This window comes from Triticum dicoccoides, chromosome 4A (genome assembly GCF_002162155.2).
Source record: "Triticum dicoccoides isolate Atlit2015 ecotype Zavitan chromosome 4A, WEW_v2.0, whole genome shotgun sequence".
Lineage (NCBI taxonomy): Eukaryota > Viridiplantae > Streptophyta > Magnoliopsida > Poales > Poaceae > Triticum > Triticum dicoccoides.
The window spans coordinates 435683022-435696170 of NC_041386.1; positions in this window are offsets into that span (position 1 = coordinate 435683022).

Here is a 13149-nt window from a genome sequence, read left to right on the forward strand (position 1 = left end):
CGGCTATGGTCAAGCTGAAACATCGGTTTTTGACATCTCTAAACCTCCTAATATAATCATGAATATGCTCATTATATTTCTGCCTAACCATAGTTAAATCTGAAAGTCAAAGTTCTGTTTCACCGCTATAAAAATACTCATGAAATTTTTGCTCCAATTGTGCCCATGTTGAAATAGAATTAGGAGCAAGCGATGTAAACCAAGTAAATGCAGTACCGGATAAAGATAATGGAAACAATTTTAATCTAAAAACATCCGATGTGCCGACCTTGCTGCATTGTGCTAAAAATTGTCCCACATGCTCAAAAGTAGATCCACCATCTTCCCCCATAAATTTAACAAAATCTGGAATTCTAAAACCACGAGGATATGGTGTCGAGTCAAAATAATCAGGGTATGGTTTTTGATATGCAGGTGCTCTACCCTTAGGTTCTAAACCAAATTCTCTAAGTATGTTAGCAAGCTGATCCTTAAAATTATTATTGCGCTGTAGAGAATTGGCTTGTGGAGAAGATGGAACACCAGCACGTGGTGGAAATTCCGACAAAGAAATTGGAGCATGCGAAGTTTGCAACGGAGACCCACTAAAATATGAATCAGGAACCGGCCCATACGGAACCCCGGTACTGACAGGCGGCAGCAGTGGCGTACTATATGCCACTGTCTGATAACTAGGCTGCTGCATATTAGAATTAAATCCAAAACTTCGGTTATTGCTATTGTGATTTTCTGGAACCGAAGTCGAAACAATAGGAGCAGTAGTACTAGGAACAAATTATTAGCCGAACTACCAACATAGTTCCATCCATCTAGATTATTGTTTAAAGAGGCGTAAGGTTGTATAGCATTAGCCGATGCACTAGGCGTATGTATATTACTTGGCAAATTGTTAAATCCGCTACTGTCTATTGGCATCGGTCTTTTTCCAGAATACTCATCATTGACTTGCAGCACTAATGAGCATACATGACCAGGTAGACAATTTTCAAGATCTTTATTAAACCGCACCTTAAATTCTTCAAGTCTATTAGCTACTGCTTTAGTAATTGTACGCATCGTATTTTCCATATCAGAACCATATTTACTAGCTACGGACACATCAGGTGAGCAATTTCTTCGATTGAGTTTTTTACCTGAGCATCGGAAGGGCTCGGAACTACCTTTTTGACGACACCGTTCCTCGTCTTCGCGTATCCAGCCAACTTCAGCTTCAACCTCTCAACCTTTTCTTTCTCCAGCTCCTCTTCAAGCTCGCGCCGAACATCTTCCGACAGATCGTCGAGTGTGACAGTGATGACATTCTCCGGGTTGATGTCGCTCCCGTTCTAGGACTCAGTACTCATCGTTTAGCTCTTCTCCTTCTCGTCCCCAGCGGAGTCGCCAATTGTGTTGGCACGCGAAATCGCCGCGCAACACCAGGATATTTGTCGTGCTTTCGTGATGACGAATGATTGCTTTACGGGCAAAGCAACAAAGATTTCCTCGCTTTAGTGGAGGAAAACTGGCCGCTTTCCAGCGCAAAACGGCAAAGATCGCCAAACCCTAGGGCTGCTGGGGCTCGGCAGGAAGTAGCGACAGAAAATAGACATACATGAAAAAGTAGTTTGTATTGATAGATCGATTGCTGGGGCTTTTTCCAATCGGCCGTGGCCTTATAAATAAGGTACGCTGGACTTTGCGTATACAAGGCAAGACCTGGTTCAAGCATTACACAAGGTCGTGTTCACTTCCCGGACTCTGCCAAAAAGAGACCATCACGGCTACACACGTGTATGATTCATTTTAATTAAGTTAAGTGTCAAGTTCTCTACAACCGGATATTAACAAATTCCCATCTGCCACATAACCGCGGGCACGACTCTCGAAAGTTTATACCCTACTGGAGTGTCCCAACTTAGCCCATCACAAGCTCTCATGGTCAACGAAGGATATTCCTTCTCCTGGGAAGACCCGATCAGTCTCAAAATCCTGGTTACAAGACATTTCGACAATGGTAAAACAAGACCAGCAAAGCCGCCTGATGTGCCAACAAATCCCGATAGGAGTCTCACGTATCTCGTTCTCAGGGCACATTGGATAGGTCAAGCTACAAGTAAAACCAGCCCTCAAGTTGCCCCGAGGTGGCCATGCAGGTTGCCCGTTCAGACCAACAATCAGAGGAGCACTGGCCGGGGGGGGGGGGTTAAAATAAAGATGACCCTTGAGTCTGTAGAACACAGGGGAAAGGTATATGGTGGTCGGTAGGCAAATGGTAAAACCAAGGTTGGGCCTTGCTGGAGGAGTTTTATTCAAGGCTAACTGTCAAGGGGTTCCCATAACACCCAACCGCGTAAGGAACGCAAAATCAATGAACATAACACCGGTATGATGGAAACTAGGGCGGCAAGAGTGGAACAGAACACCAGGCATAAGGCCGAGCCTTCCACCCTTTACCAAGTATATAGATGCATTAAAGTAAATAAGATATAATAATGATATCCCAACAATATCCATGTTCCAACATGGAACAAACTTCAACTTCACCTGCAACTAGCAACGCTATAAGAGGGGCTGAGCAAAAGCGGTAACATGGCCAAACAACGGTTTGCTAGGAAAGGTGGGTTAGAGGCTTGACATGGAAATATGGGAGGCATGATATAGCAAGTGGTAGGTAGAGCGACATAGCGATAGAACGAACAATTAGCAAGCAAAGATAGAAGTGATTTCGAGGGTATGGTCATCGTGCCTGCAAAGTTCTCGGAGTTGTTGAAAGCTTGATCCTTGTAAGCGTACTCAACAGGTTCCTCGGTCACGTACTCGTCTCCCAGCTCTACCCAAGGCAAGAACACAAGCACTGGAACAACAATCAATCATGGTGCAATGCACAAGCAACATGATGCAATATATGGCATGATATGCAAGACATGATATGCAATGCGTGTGCGTGCTCCGGAAGGGAAAGAATGATCAAGGCATCAACTTGGAAAACCAAGTATGCCGCTGGAAAGATGAGATGATTTCGGTTGAAATCGATATAAAGATCACCGGAAACGGATGCACGGTTTGCAAAAGGCAAGCATCATAAGGATGCCACAAAACTGCGATTAACAGCATAATGCCCTTTAGAACGCAACAAGAAACTAAGCTACTACACTCCAACATAGCAACAAAGCATATGGCAGTGATGTACAAGAGATGCTTGACAAAACATGAACACTGAGCTACGGCTAAAACACACTAGAACTGGTTCAAACAAGAATGGCAAAAAACAACATCAGGAAGCAATGTTTAGAGCAAGCAAACAACAAGCTACAAGAACATATCGTAGAAAACAAAGGCATGGCATGATTCTACTAAAAGCATAGATCAAAAGTCCCTTACTGAACATGAGCCAAAAAGGCACACAAGATATGATGGCACCCATGTAAACATAGCAAGATTTATTAACAGTTTCAGACAACAGAAAAACAGAGCATGGCATAAACAGAATTATGATAGAAACTTTGCAAGCTCAAGCCACTCATCACAAAGCATTGCATGAAAAAACAAGCATACGAACAGCAAGATGACATGTTCATGAAGCTAACCATGGCAAGAGCATGTTCATAGAATGCATGGATCACTAGCAACAACCATGACGATATTGATGAACATGTTAACATTCTGCCAGGAACATTTTATAGCAAACGTAGAGCAAGCAAATGACATGCTAGACAACTCCATAATTGCAAACAGGGGCATGGATGGATAGAGCCGGAGTTGGAGGGAGATAGCCGGCCGAACGGGGCTCGCCGGAGTGTGGAGGTACGCGGTGCCGGAGCTTGACGCCGGAGGAGGGGCCCGGCCGGAGCTGGCGCGAGGTGGTGCGCGGACCCGGAAGACGCGGGCGGCGGTGCGCTGACCGGCATAGGATGGCGGCGACCGGTGGCGAGGCGGAGCAGGAGGGCTCGGGCGGCGATGCGCGGCGTTGGTGGCGGGGCTGACGCGGAGGCAGCGGGCCGCAGCGGTGGGAGGCTGCGGTGAGACACGTGGCGCCCTCTCACTAGAGCGGGGTGGCAGCGGGATTCGTCCGGCAGCGGCGGGGGATGATGTTTTTAGGGTTTCAACCGTGGATTTCGGAGGGAGACACATATTTATAGGTAGAGGGAGTTTGGAGTGTCCAAATGCGGTGCAGTTTTCGCCCACACGATCGTGATCCGACGGCGGAGGATGTGGAGATGAGTTATATGGGTTATTGGGCTGTTTTGGAGGGGTGTTGGCCTGCAACACAAAAGAGGCTTTTGCGGTTACCTGGTTAACCGTTGGAGCATCAAACGGCCTCCAAATGGAATGAAATTTGACAGGCAGTCTACCGGTGGTGTACCAAGGCCACTTGACAAATCTCAGCCCATTCCGAGAATGTTTTACTCCCTCTCATGAAAAGAGACAAGAGGGGTGCGCCGGTGCATGTGGGAGTGTCAGATTGCGAAACGGATAACGAGGAAAAGGTTCGGACGCATGAGACGAACACTTATGCAAATGCGATGCACATGATGACATGATATGAAATGCATGACATGAACAAAATGCAAAACGAAAGACAGAACCCAACTACGAAGGGAATCTCATAACTTAAAGCCGAAAATGGCAAGAGTCGGAGTTACAAATATGGCAAGTTACATCCGAGGTGTTACAACACTCCACCACTACGAGAGGATCTCGTCCCGAGATCTAGGACTGAAAGAACTCCGGATATTCGGAACGGAGGTGGTCCTCGCATTCCCAGGTGGCTTCTCGGTCAGAATGGTGTGACCACTTCACTTTCAGGAATTTGATTAACTTGTTGCGAGTCTTGCACTCGGTTTCTTGAAGAATAGCAACAGGATGCTCATGATAAGACAAGACTTCTTGGAGATCAATCTCTTCGAAGTTGATAGTGCGCTCAGGAGTCTTGAAACACTTGCAAAGTTGGACGGAAGCTCAAGTTGATAGGCGAGGTCACCTCTTTTGCCAATGATCTTGAAAGGACCCACGTATCTAGGGGCAAGCTTCCCTTTGATACCGAAGCGATGAGTACCTTTCATTGGAGAGACGTGGTGGTAGACATAGTCTCCGATCTCGAAAGCCAAGTCATGGTGCTTGCTATCATAGTAACTCTTCTGGCGCGATTGCGCGGCTTTGAGATTTTCACGGATGACTTTACACATTTCTTCAGCTTATGTGATTAAGTCATTGCCAAGAAGTTGGTGTTCACCAGTCTCTGACCAATTGAGAGGACTACGACACTTTCTGCCATAGAGAATTTCGAATTGGGCCTTGCCCGAACTCACTTGGAAGCTATTGTTGTAGGAGAACTCGGCATATGGAAGACAATCTTCCCACTTCATACCGAAGGATATGACACAAGACCTGAGCATATCTTCAAGGATTTGATTGACTTGCTCGACTTGGCCACTAGTTTGAGGATGGAAACCTATGCTGAAGTGAATGTTGGTGCCCATGGCCTTCCGGAAGGAGTCCCAGAACTTGGAGGTGAAAATGCTTCCACGATCCAAAGAGATCAATTGTGGAATACCGTGCAAGGAGACAATCCTGGAGGTGAATAGCTCTGCCAACTGAGTTGTTATGATAGATTCTTTGATTGGAAGGAAATGAGCCACTTTTGTAAGCTTGTCGATGACAACGAAGATAGCATCATTCCCGCGCTTGGACTTGGGAAATCCAGTCACGAAGTCCATTTCAATATGGTCAAACTTCCATTCTGGAATAGCAAGAGGTTGGAGACCAGCTGGTCGTTGGTGTTCTGCTTTCACCCTTCTGTAGACATCACATTCATTCACGAATTGAGCAATCTCTCGCTTCATTCGAGTCCACCAATACGACTGCCTGAGGTCATGGTACATCTTTGTACTTCCAGGATGAATGGATAGAAGGGAATTGTGTGCCTCGTTCATAATGACTTTCCTTAGATCACCTTTAGGAACCACAATCGGGTCCTCGAAGAATAGAGTGTCTTTGTCATCAATGCAATAGCACTTGTATTTGGGTTGGCTCTTGGCAATCTCATGTTTCACCTTCTTCACCATGGTATTAAGAAGTTGTGCCTCATGAATTTGATCTTCCAAAGTAGGAGAGACTTGGAGGTTCGCAAGAAAGCCTTGAGGAACAACTTGGAGATTCAGTTTGCGGAAAGCTTCACAAAGGTCCGGTTGGAAGGGCTTGAGAATTAAGCTGTTGCAGTAAGCTTTCCTGCTCAAAGCATCTGCAATCACATTGGCCTTGTCTGGAGTATATTCAATACTCGGATTGTATTCTTGAATCATTTCGACCCATCGAGTCTGTCTGAGGTTGAGGTTGGGTTGAGTGAAGATGTACTTGAGGCTCTTATGATCTGTGAAGATGTCCACTTTCCTTCCCAACAAGATATGTCTCCACGTTAATAATGCATGGACAACTGCCGCCAACTCAAGATCGTGAGTGGGATAGTTCCTTTCGTTGGGCTTCAACTGGCGAGAGGTATATCCCACAAAATTTCTTCTCTTGCATTAACACAGCACCGAGACCTTGTAAGGAAGCATCACAGAAAACTTCTTTGGCTTGGATTCATCAGGAGGAGTCAAGACAGGAGCTGTGACCAGCTTCTCTTTGAGGGTGTTGAAATCAATGTCAGATTCAGGCATCTAGAAATACTTGACATGCTTATGGAGGAGGTTGGAAAGAGGCTTTGCAATCTTAGAGAAATTCTCAACGAATCTTCGACAATAGCTTGCAAGCCCAAGAAAACTGCGGAGCTGCTGACATACTAAGGAGGTTCCCTATTCACAATTGTAGACACCTTCTCGGGATTAACAGCGATGCCCTTGGCGGAGATGATATGACCAAGGTAAAGAACTTCGTCAAGCCAGAACTCACACTTGGAAAACTTGACATAGAATTGATGCTCTTTAAGCTTGTCGAGCACCAATTCAAATGCTTGGCATGATCCTCCTTATTCTTGGAAAAGACCGAGATATCATCGATATACACTAGGACAAAATCATTTGTGTAAGGGTTGAATATGAAGTTCATCATGCGAGACAATGTTGGAGGAGCATTGACAAGGCCGAAAGACATGACAATATATTCATAAGAACCATAGTTTGTTCTGAATGATGTCTTGGGGATATCTTGTTCACGAATGCGAATCTGATGATAACCCATACGGAGATCAAGCTTGGAGAATACTTTGGCACCTTTAAGTTGGTCGAATAGCTCATTGATGTTGGGAAGTGGATACTTGTTCTTTATTGTCTTCTTGTTCAATGGACGGTAGTCGGTGCGAAATCGTTTCGTTCCATCCTTATTGACAAAAAGAACACCACAACCCCATGGAGATGAACTCGATCTGATCAGACCCATACGCTCTTGTTCATCGAGTTGTTTCTTCAACTCCTTCAACTCCTCTGGTCCAAGCTTGTAAGGACGCTCGCAAACAGGTTCTGTGCGAGGCTCAAGATCGATAACGAATTCAACTGGCCGGTGAGGAGGCATTCCCGGAAGCTCTTCTGGAAAGACGTCTTGATATTCACAAATGACTGGAATCTGAGAGATGGCATTCAACTCGCCCTTCTCATTGAGAGAAAATAGTCGAATGGTTTCTTCCCGAGCGGCATAGATGATCACCTCCTTAGAAGAGTGTGTCAATTGAATTTCCCTGGCAGCACAATCAAGCTGAGCCTTGTGCTTAGAAAGTTAGTCCATGCCAAGAATTAGATCAGTACACGAGGCACCAAGAACAATTGGAGAAGATAGAAATTTATAGTTTCCCATCTCGATAGACACATCGGGAGCTATCAAACTAGAGCTCAAGCGTTTACCCGGAGAAATGACAGCCATGGGTTTACCCAAAAGTGAAGTAGTGAAATCATGCTTGGAAAAAAATGGTCTTGACATGAAACAATGCGATGCACCAGTGTCGAAAAGAAATTTTGCATGAATAGAGTTAACTGGAAGGTTACCCATGATCACATCTGAAGAATCCTCTGCCTAAGCTACGTTCATCATGTTCACCTTAGCATGCTTGGGATTATGCTTGACCACTACATTGCCGAAAGATCTCACAGGAGGAGGAGGCGAAAGGCGCCTTTGGTTGAAGCACTTGCTTGCATAGTGCCCTTTCTATGGACACTTGTTGCAAGTAACCTCTGAGAGCGGATGATGATAAGGAGCACTTGACCTTGGAGTTTGAGACCGAGCTTTGTTTTGATAGACTGGGTTGGGTGGGTGGGAAGATCCATTTCTACCTTTGCTCTTTTGCTGGTAGGGCTGACGAAACAGAGGAGGAGGCAACCAGAACGTCTGTTGCTTAGCTGCCACTTGTGATGAAGAAGAAGATTGAACTACATCCCTGACTCTCTTCTTTGAAGCCTCACACTTGAGCTGAGCAGCTTCTTGCTTTAGTGCCATGTTATAGAATTGATCGAACTTGGTCGGCTCAAGAAGCACGAGAGCTAACTGCAGATCTTCTCTGAGGCCACCTCTGAATTGATAGATCATACTCTTTTCATCAGGGACGTCTTGTTTAGCGAAGTGAGCAAGTTTCTGAAACTGGTTATTGTATTGATACACGGACATGCTGCCTTGCTTGAGATTGTGGAACTCCTCACGCTTGCTCTCAGAAACGCTTGGTGGAATGTGATGAACTTTGAAGTCTGGGCGGAAATCATCCCAGGTAATCATACGACCTCCTCTGGAATCTATGTATTGTTGATACCACTCAGCAGCTTGGTCCTTGAGTTGAAATGAAGCAAACTTGACCTTGTCCTCAGGCCTAACATTGCTACATTCAAAATGTTTGCAGATTTCCACGAACCAGTCGTCAGCGTCTGTGCCCTCGACACAGTTGTTAAAGGACTTCGGCTGGTTTGCGAGGAAATGGTTGAGGGTAGCAAACTGAGGCTGATTGTTGCCTTGGCCTTGATTTCCTTGGTTGCCTTGCCCTTGGTTGCGCTCTTGCAAGAGTTGCAAAAGCATCTGAGTGTTGGTGTTGGTGGCTGCCATGACTGCTTGCCATGCCTCCGGAGGTGGAGGTGGTGACGGAGGGTTCAATTGATCCCCATCATTGCAGTCTGGATTCTGACGCGTTGGAGGAGCCATCCTGAAGAGGGTGACATCTGTTAGAATCTTGAAAGACAGATATTCAAGCTGAATCAATGGATCGAAATTGCAACATATAGTCTCACAATAAACATTCGAACAAGGATGAACGAATGAATTCCAAAGTAAATCATCACACGTCCATAAGTTGAGAAGCCACTTAGATAAAGGTAGATGAATAAAGCAACAAGGTACGGATATGAACAAATAAGTGGTAAGGATTACCCAATCACAAACTGTTGGGGATATTACTATTAAGTATAAATCGGCCATGAGGGGCCGGGTTATGTTCACAAGGAGTTAGTCATGTTTGAAGAAGCCCATGAAGATAAAAGGGATGGCGCCTTACGAAGGAGATCTAACATGAGGGCCCAGGGCCCAAAGGTGATTAGGGCCCATAGATGTAAACCGCCATATGATATGTAACTTATGTTGTAAGGCAAGGAAAGGTAGAAACCGAGCTGGGCACGTTTATGAACCGGCCTCGGGATTCTGTAAACAGTCGGGCGTCAACCTGTGTATGTAAAAGGGACGACCCGGTGGCGGTTTAGGGACAACACACAACAACTCAAGAGCCAGGCAAAGCGGATTCGCTCCCTCGTCATCAAAACCCTAGCAATTCCATCACAACTGGATTAGGCTTTTACCTTCACCGTAAGGGGCCGAACCAGTATAAACTCTTGCATCCTTTGTCCGCTTTAACCCCTTTAAGCTAACCCGTAGCGATGGCTCCATGATTAAGTCCTTTCACGAGGACATCTGCCGTGAAAAAACCACAACAGTTGGCGCCCACCGTGGGGCTATCGCACGATGGTTTCGAGTTCTTGAAGGGTAGCTTCGAAGGACTCAAGGGATACGCTGTGGGCCGGATGGCTAAGAGTCGTTGCAGCAAGCTCTACATCGACGACACAGGATGGAGCCCTGAGGCCGGCTCAATTGAGTACGGGTACCGGGTCCCCTTTGGCGGAATTCATGTCTTCATCGGCAAGATCGGCGAACCGGGCCCTGAGCCGGACATCTGCACTGACATCATCGAGATGGCTTAGCGTGCAAGATCTGTCGAGGTTCAGCCCGCCATAAAGCGCGTCTTCGTAGGTGTCATCCATGGAGCGGAATATGAGGATAGATCGCATCTGGTGGTGAAACCGTTGTCTACTCCAATGACGAGTCTTCAACCGGAGAGACCGAGTCACTGTATCAGCTGCAGGATGGCCGGATTAGTGGTGGTTCCGATGGCGACAGTATTCCGGACCCCCTTGATCTGCCAAGTCGGGTTGCCATCTTCATGGCTGGTACACAATCAGCGCAGCACTCTTCTACCGCAGCACCAATGATCTCCGATTCAGTAGCGGCAACACCAGCTGGGGCAGGACGGTCTGCACCATCGCCGGCTTAAGTTTTGTCCGATTTATTCGACGCGTTGGCAACATTGCTGATGGTTGTGGTTAACCCGGCATATCAGGATCGGCATAACGCGGAAGTTGGAAAGGTGAAAGATCAGATAACTCAGGCTAAAGCAGACCTGGCGGCAGAGAACACCAGGATGGCTATAGAGCGGGCCAAGTTAGAGGCTCAGGCTTACCGGCTTATGCTAGATCAGAGTGCGTCAGATGGTGTCATGAGGAGAAGATACCGGTCGCACCTTCCGCCGGTTTATGAGGCAAGAAATCTCTTTAACACGCCAGGAGCAGGAAGCAGTAACCAACCAGTGGTAAACCGGGGGGAGGCACCGGTAACAGGGACGCTGGTTCAGCCGCGCACGATGGACCCGCCTCATCAGAACAATTTCTTGTCACAACACGTCCCAACACCTCCGGGTCATTACTCCAACCCATTGGATAACATCGTGGCCGCCGCTTCACGATTGGCAGCTCTCCCTATCGAAGGTGAGTCGCTAGTGGCAGTTGAGACATGACGGGCTAGAGAGCTCCTTCAGACAGCTTTAACCCAGCAGCAGGCTTATTTGCATAGTCGTGAGAGGATTCATTCCACCCCCCGTCCAAGTCAGAGCTACAGCAGGCATATTGATGAGCCGACTGTGTCAAGCAGTGCACGACACCGTAACCCGCCGCGAGGGCATAACCCGGTGGGTGGCGGTGCTAATGCGCAGGATGTGGTGGATCATGGTCGAGCATGTCGAGAAGACGAGTTAGCAGCACAGCACGGGGCTCGTCAGCTTACTCCGGTTCGTCTTACCACTGCAGTGGAGCCAGGTGTGGTCTTCAGTTCTTTGGGGGTGCCATGTCTCACCCCAGCCTTGCGTAACGTGCGGCTACCAAGGATTTCAAGGGCCCTCATAAGGTGCCCAATTACACTACCGATTTACCCCCTGAGTCATGGGTCAAGAGCTATGAGATGGCGATGGAGATGCTGGATGTGGATGATGCGGCGTGTGCTAAGTACTTCACCATGATGTTGGAAGGAACAGCTCGTACTTGGTTAAAAAGTTTACCAGCTAACTCCATTGGCTCATGGGTTGAGTTAAAAAGCCGGTTTATCCAGAATTTTAAGGATACATGTAAGCAGCCCATGTCAATTGTGGACCTAGCCACCTGTGTTCAAGAGGATGGGGAGTCTACAACCCATTGGGTAAAGCGAGTCTCAGCCATTTTGCATTCATCGGACCGCATCAATGCTGACACAACAGTCTTGACGTTGGAAGGCAATTGCCGGTTTACACCATTGAAACTGAAGTTGGGAAGGCTCAAATGTCACTGCAATGGCATGGCAACGCTTATGGCTGCTCTGGTTAAGTATGCCAATTCAGATAGCACCAAGGACCCTGAGTCTGAGGATGAAAAGCCAGGGAAGGGAAAGAAGAATGGCAGTGCAAAGGGGCAGCAACATAACTCGGCAGGTCATGTGAACAACGGTAAATGCAAGGCGGATAATAGCTCGGACTTTGTGGCTAACACCAGCACCCAGGATAACGGTCAGCGGCGTCAGGGTAAACCGCCCCAGCGGGGTGGAGGGTCAGGTCCCAATCTTGAGCGCCTGCTAAATCAACCTTGCCCAAAGCACGGGTCGAAGGAAAGGTCAGCTACGCATCTTTGGAAGGATTGCTTCATTATGCGGGAGTTCAAAAATTCAAATCTCTTTCAATACGACCATGGAGCGCCCGGCGGTTCAGGTGGCGGTTTCCATGGGTCGGGTTATGGTGGTGGCAGTTCCGGTTCAGGATTCCAAGGCAACCAAACCGGACACGGCAATCAAAGCAGTCAGGGCAACCAGGGAGGTTATAACCATCAGGTGAATCAACAGCAGCAACAATCGGGTTATCAGAGCAATCCGAAGCAGTTGAATAGTGGGCAATATCATGTCTTCACCACTAGCTTATGCAAGCACGATTAGAAGCTTCATAAAAGGGTCGTGAACTCCGTTGAATCGGCGATACCTCATTATCTACGCTGGTCTGAACAGCCCATTTTGTGGAGTCGAGAGGATCATCCACCCCGGGTTGATAATCCGGGTCATCTGGCCTTAGTGGTGGCACCTCAGGTTGGGGGTTATAAGTTCACCAATGTACTTATGGATGGAGGAAGCAGTATCAATATCCTTTACTATGAAACCTTCCGTCGCATGGGATTGATAGATAAGAATCATAAACCGCCGAACACCGTTTTTCATGGTGTGGTGCCTGGTAAATCGGCATACCCAGTTGGCAAGATAGCTCTGGAGGTTGCTTTTGGAGATGATCATGATTCAAGATGAGAGATGTTGACTTCTGAAGTGGTGAAAATCAGGAGTCCATATCATGCCCTGTTCGGACGGCCGGCTTATGCTAAGTTCATGGCAAGGCCTTGTTATGTTTATCTGCAGTTTAAGATGCTGGGTCATAAAGGGACCATCACAATGCATGGGAGCCGGAAGATTGCTTTGGAATGTGAAGAGGGTGATGCGGCTTATGCTGAGTCGGTTTGTGCCACAGAGGAGCTGAAGTTTTATAAGGACAATGTTGACCCGACAGATATGACTTCTCTGAAAAAGCCAACTATAGAGCAAGATCCGGCGCTAAAATTTAAATCGGCTGAGGAGACTAAGCTAGTTAACTTTGTT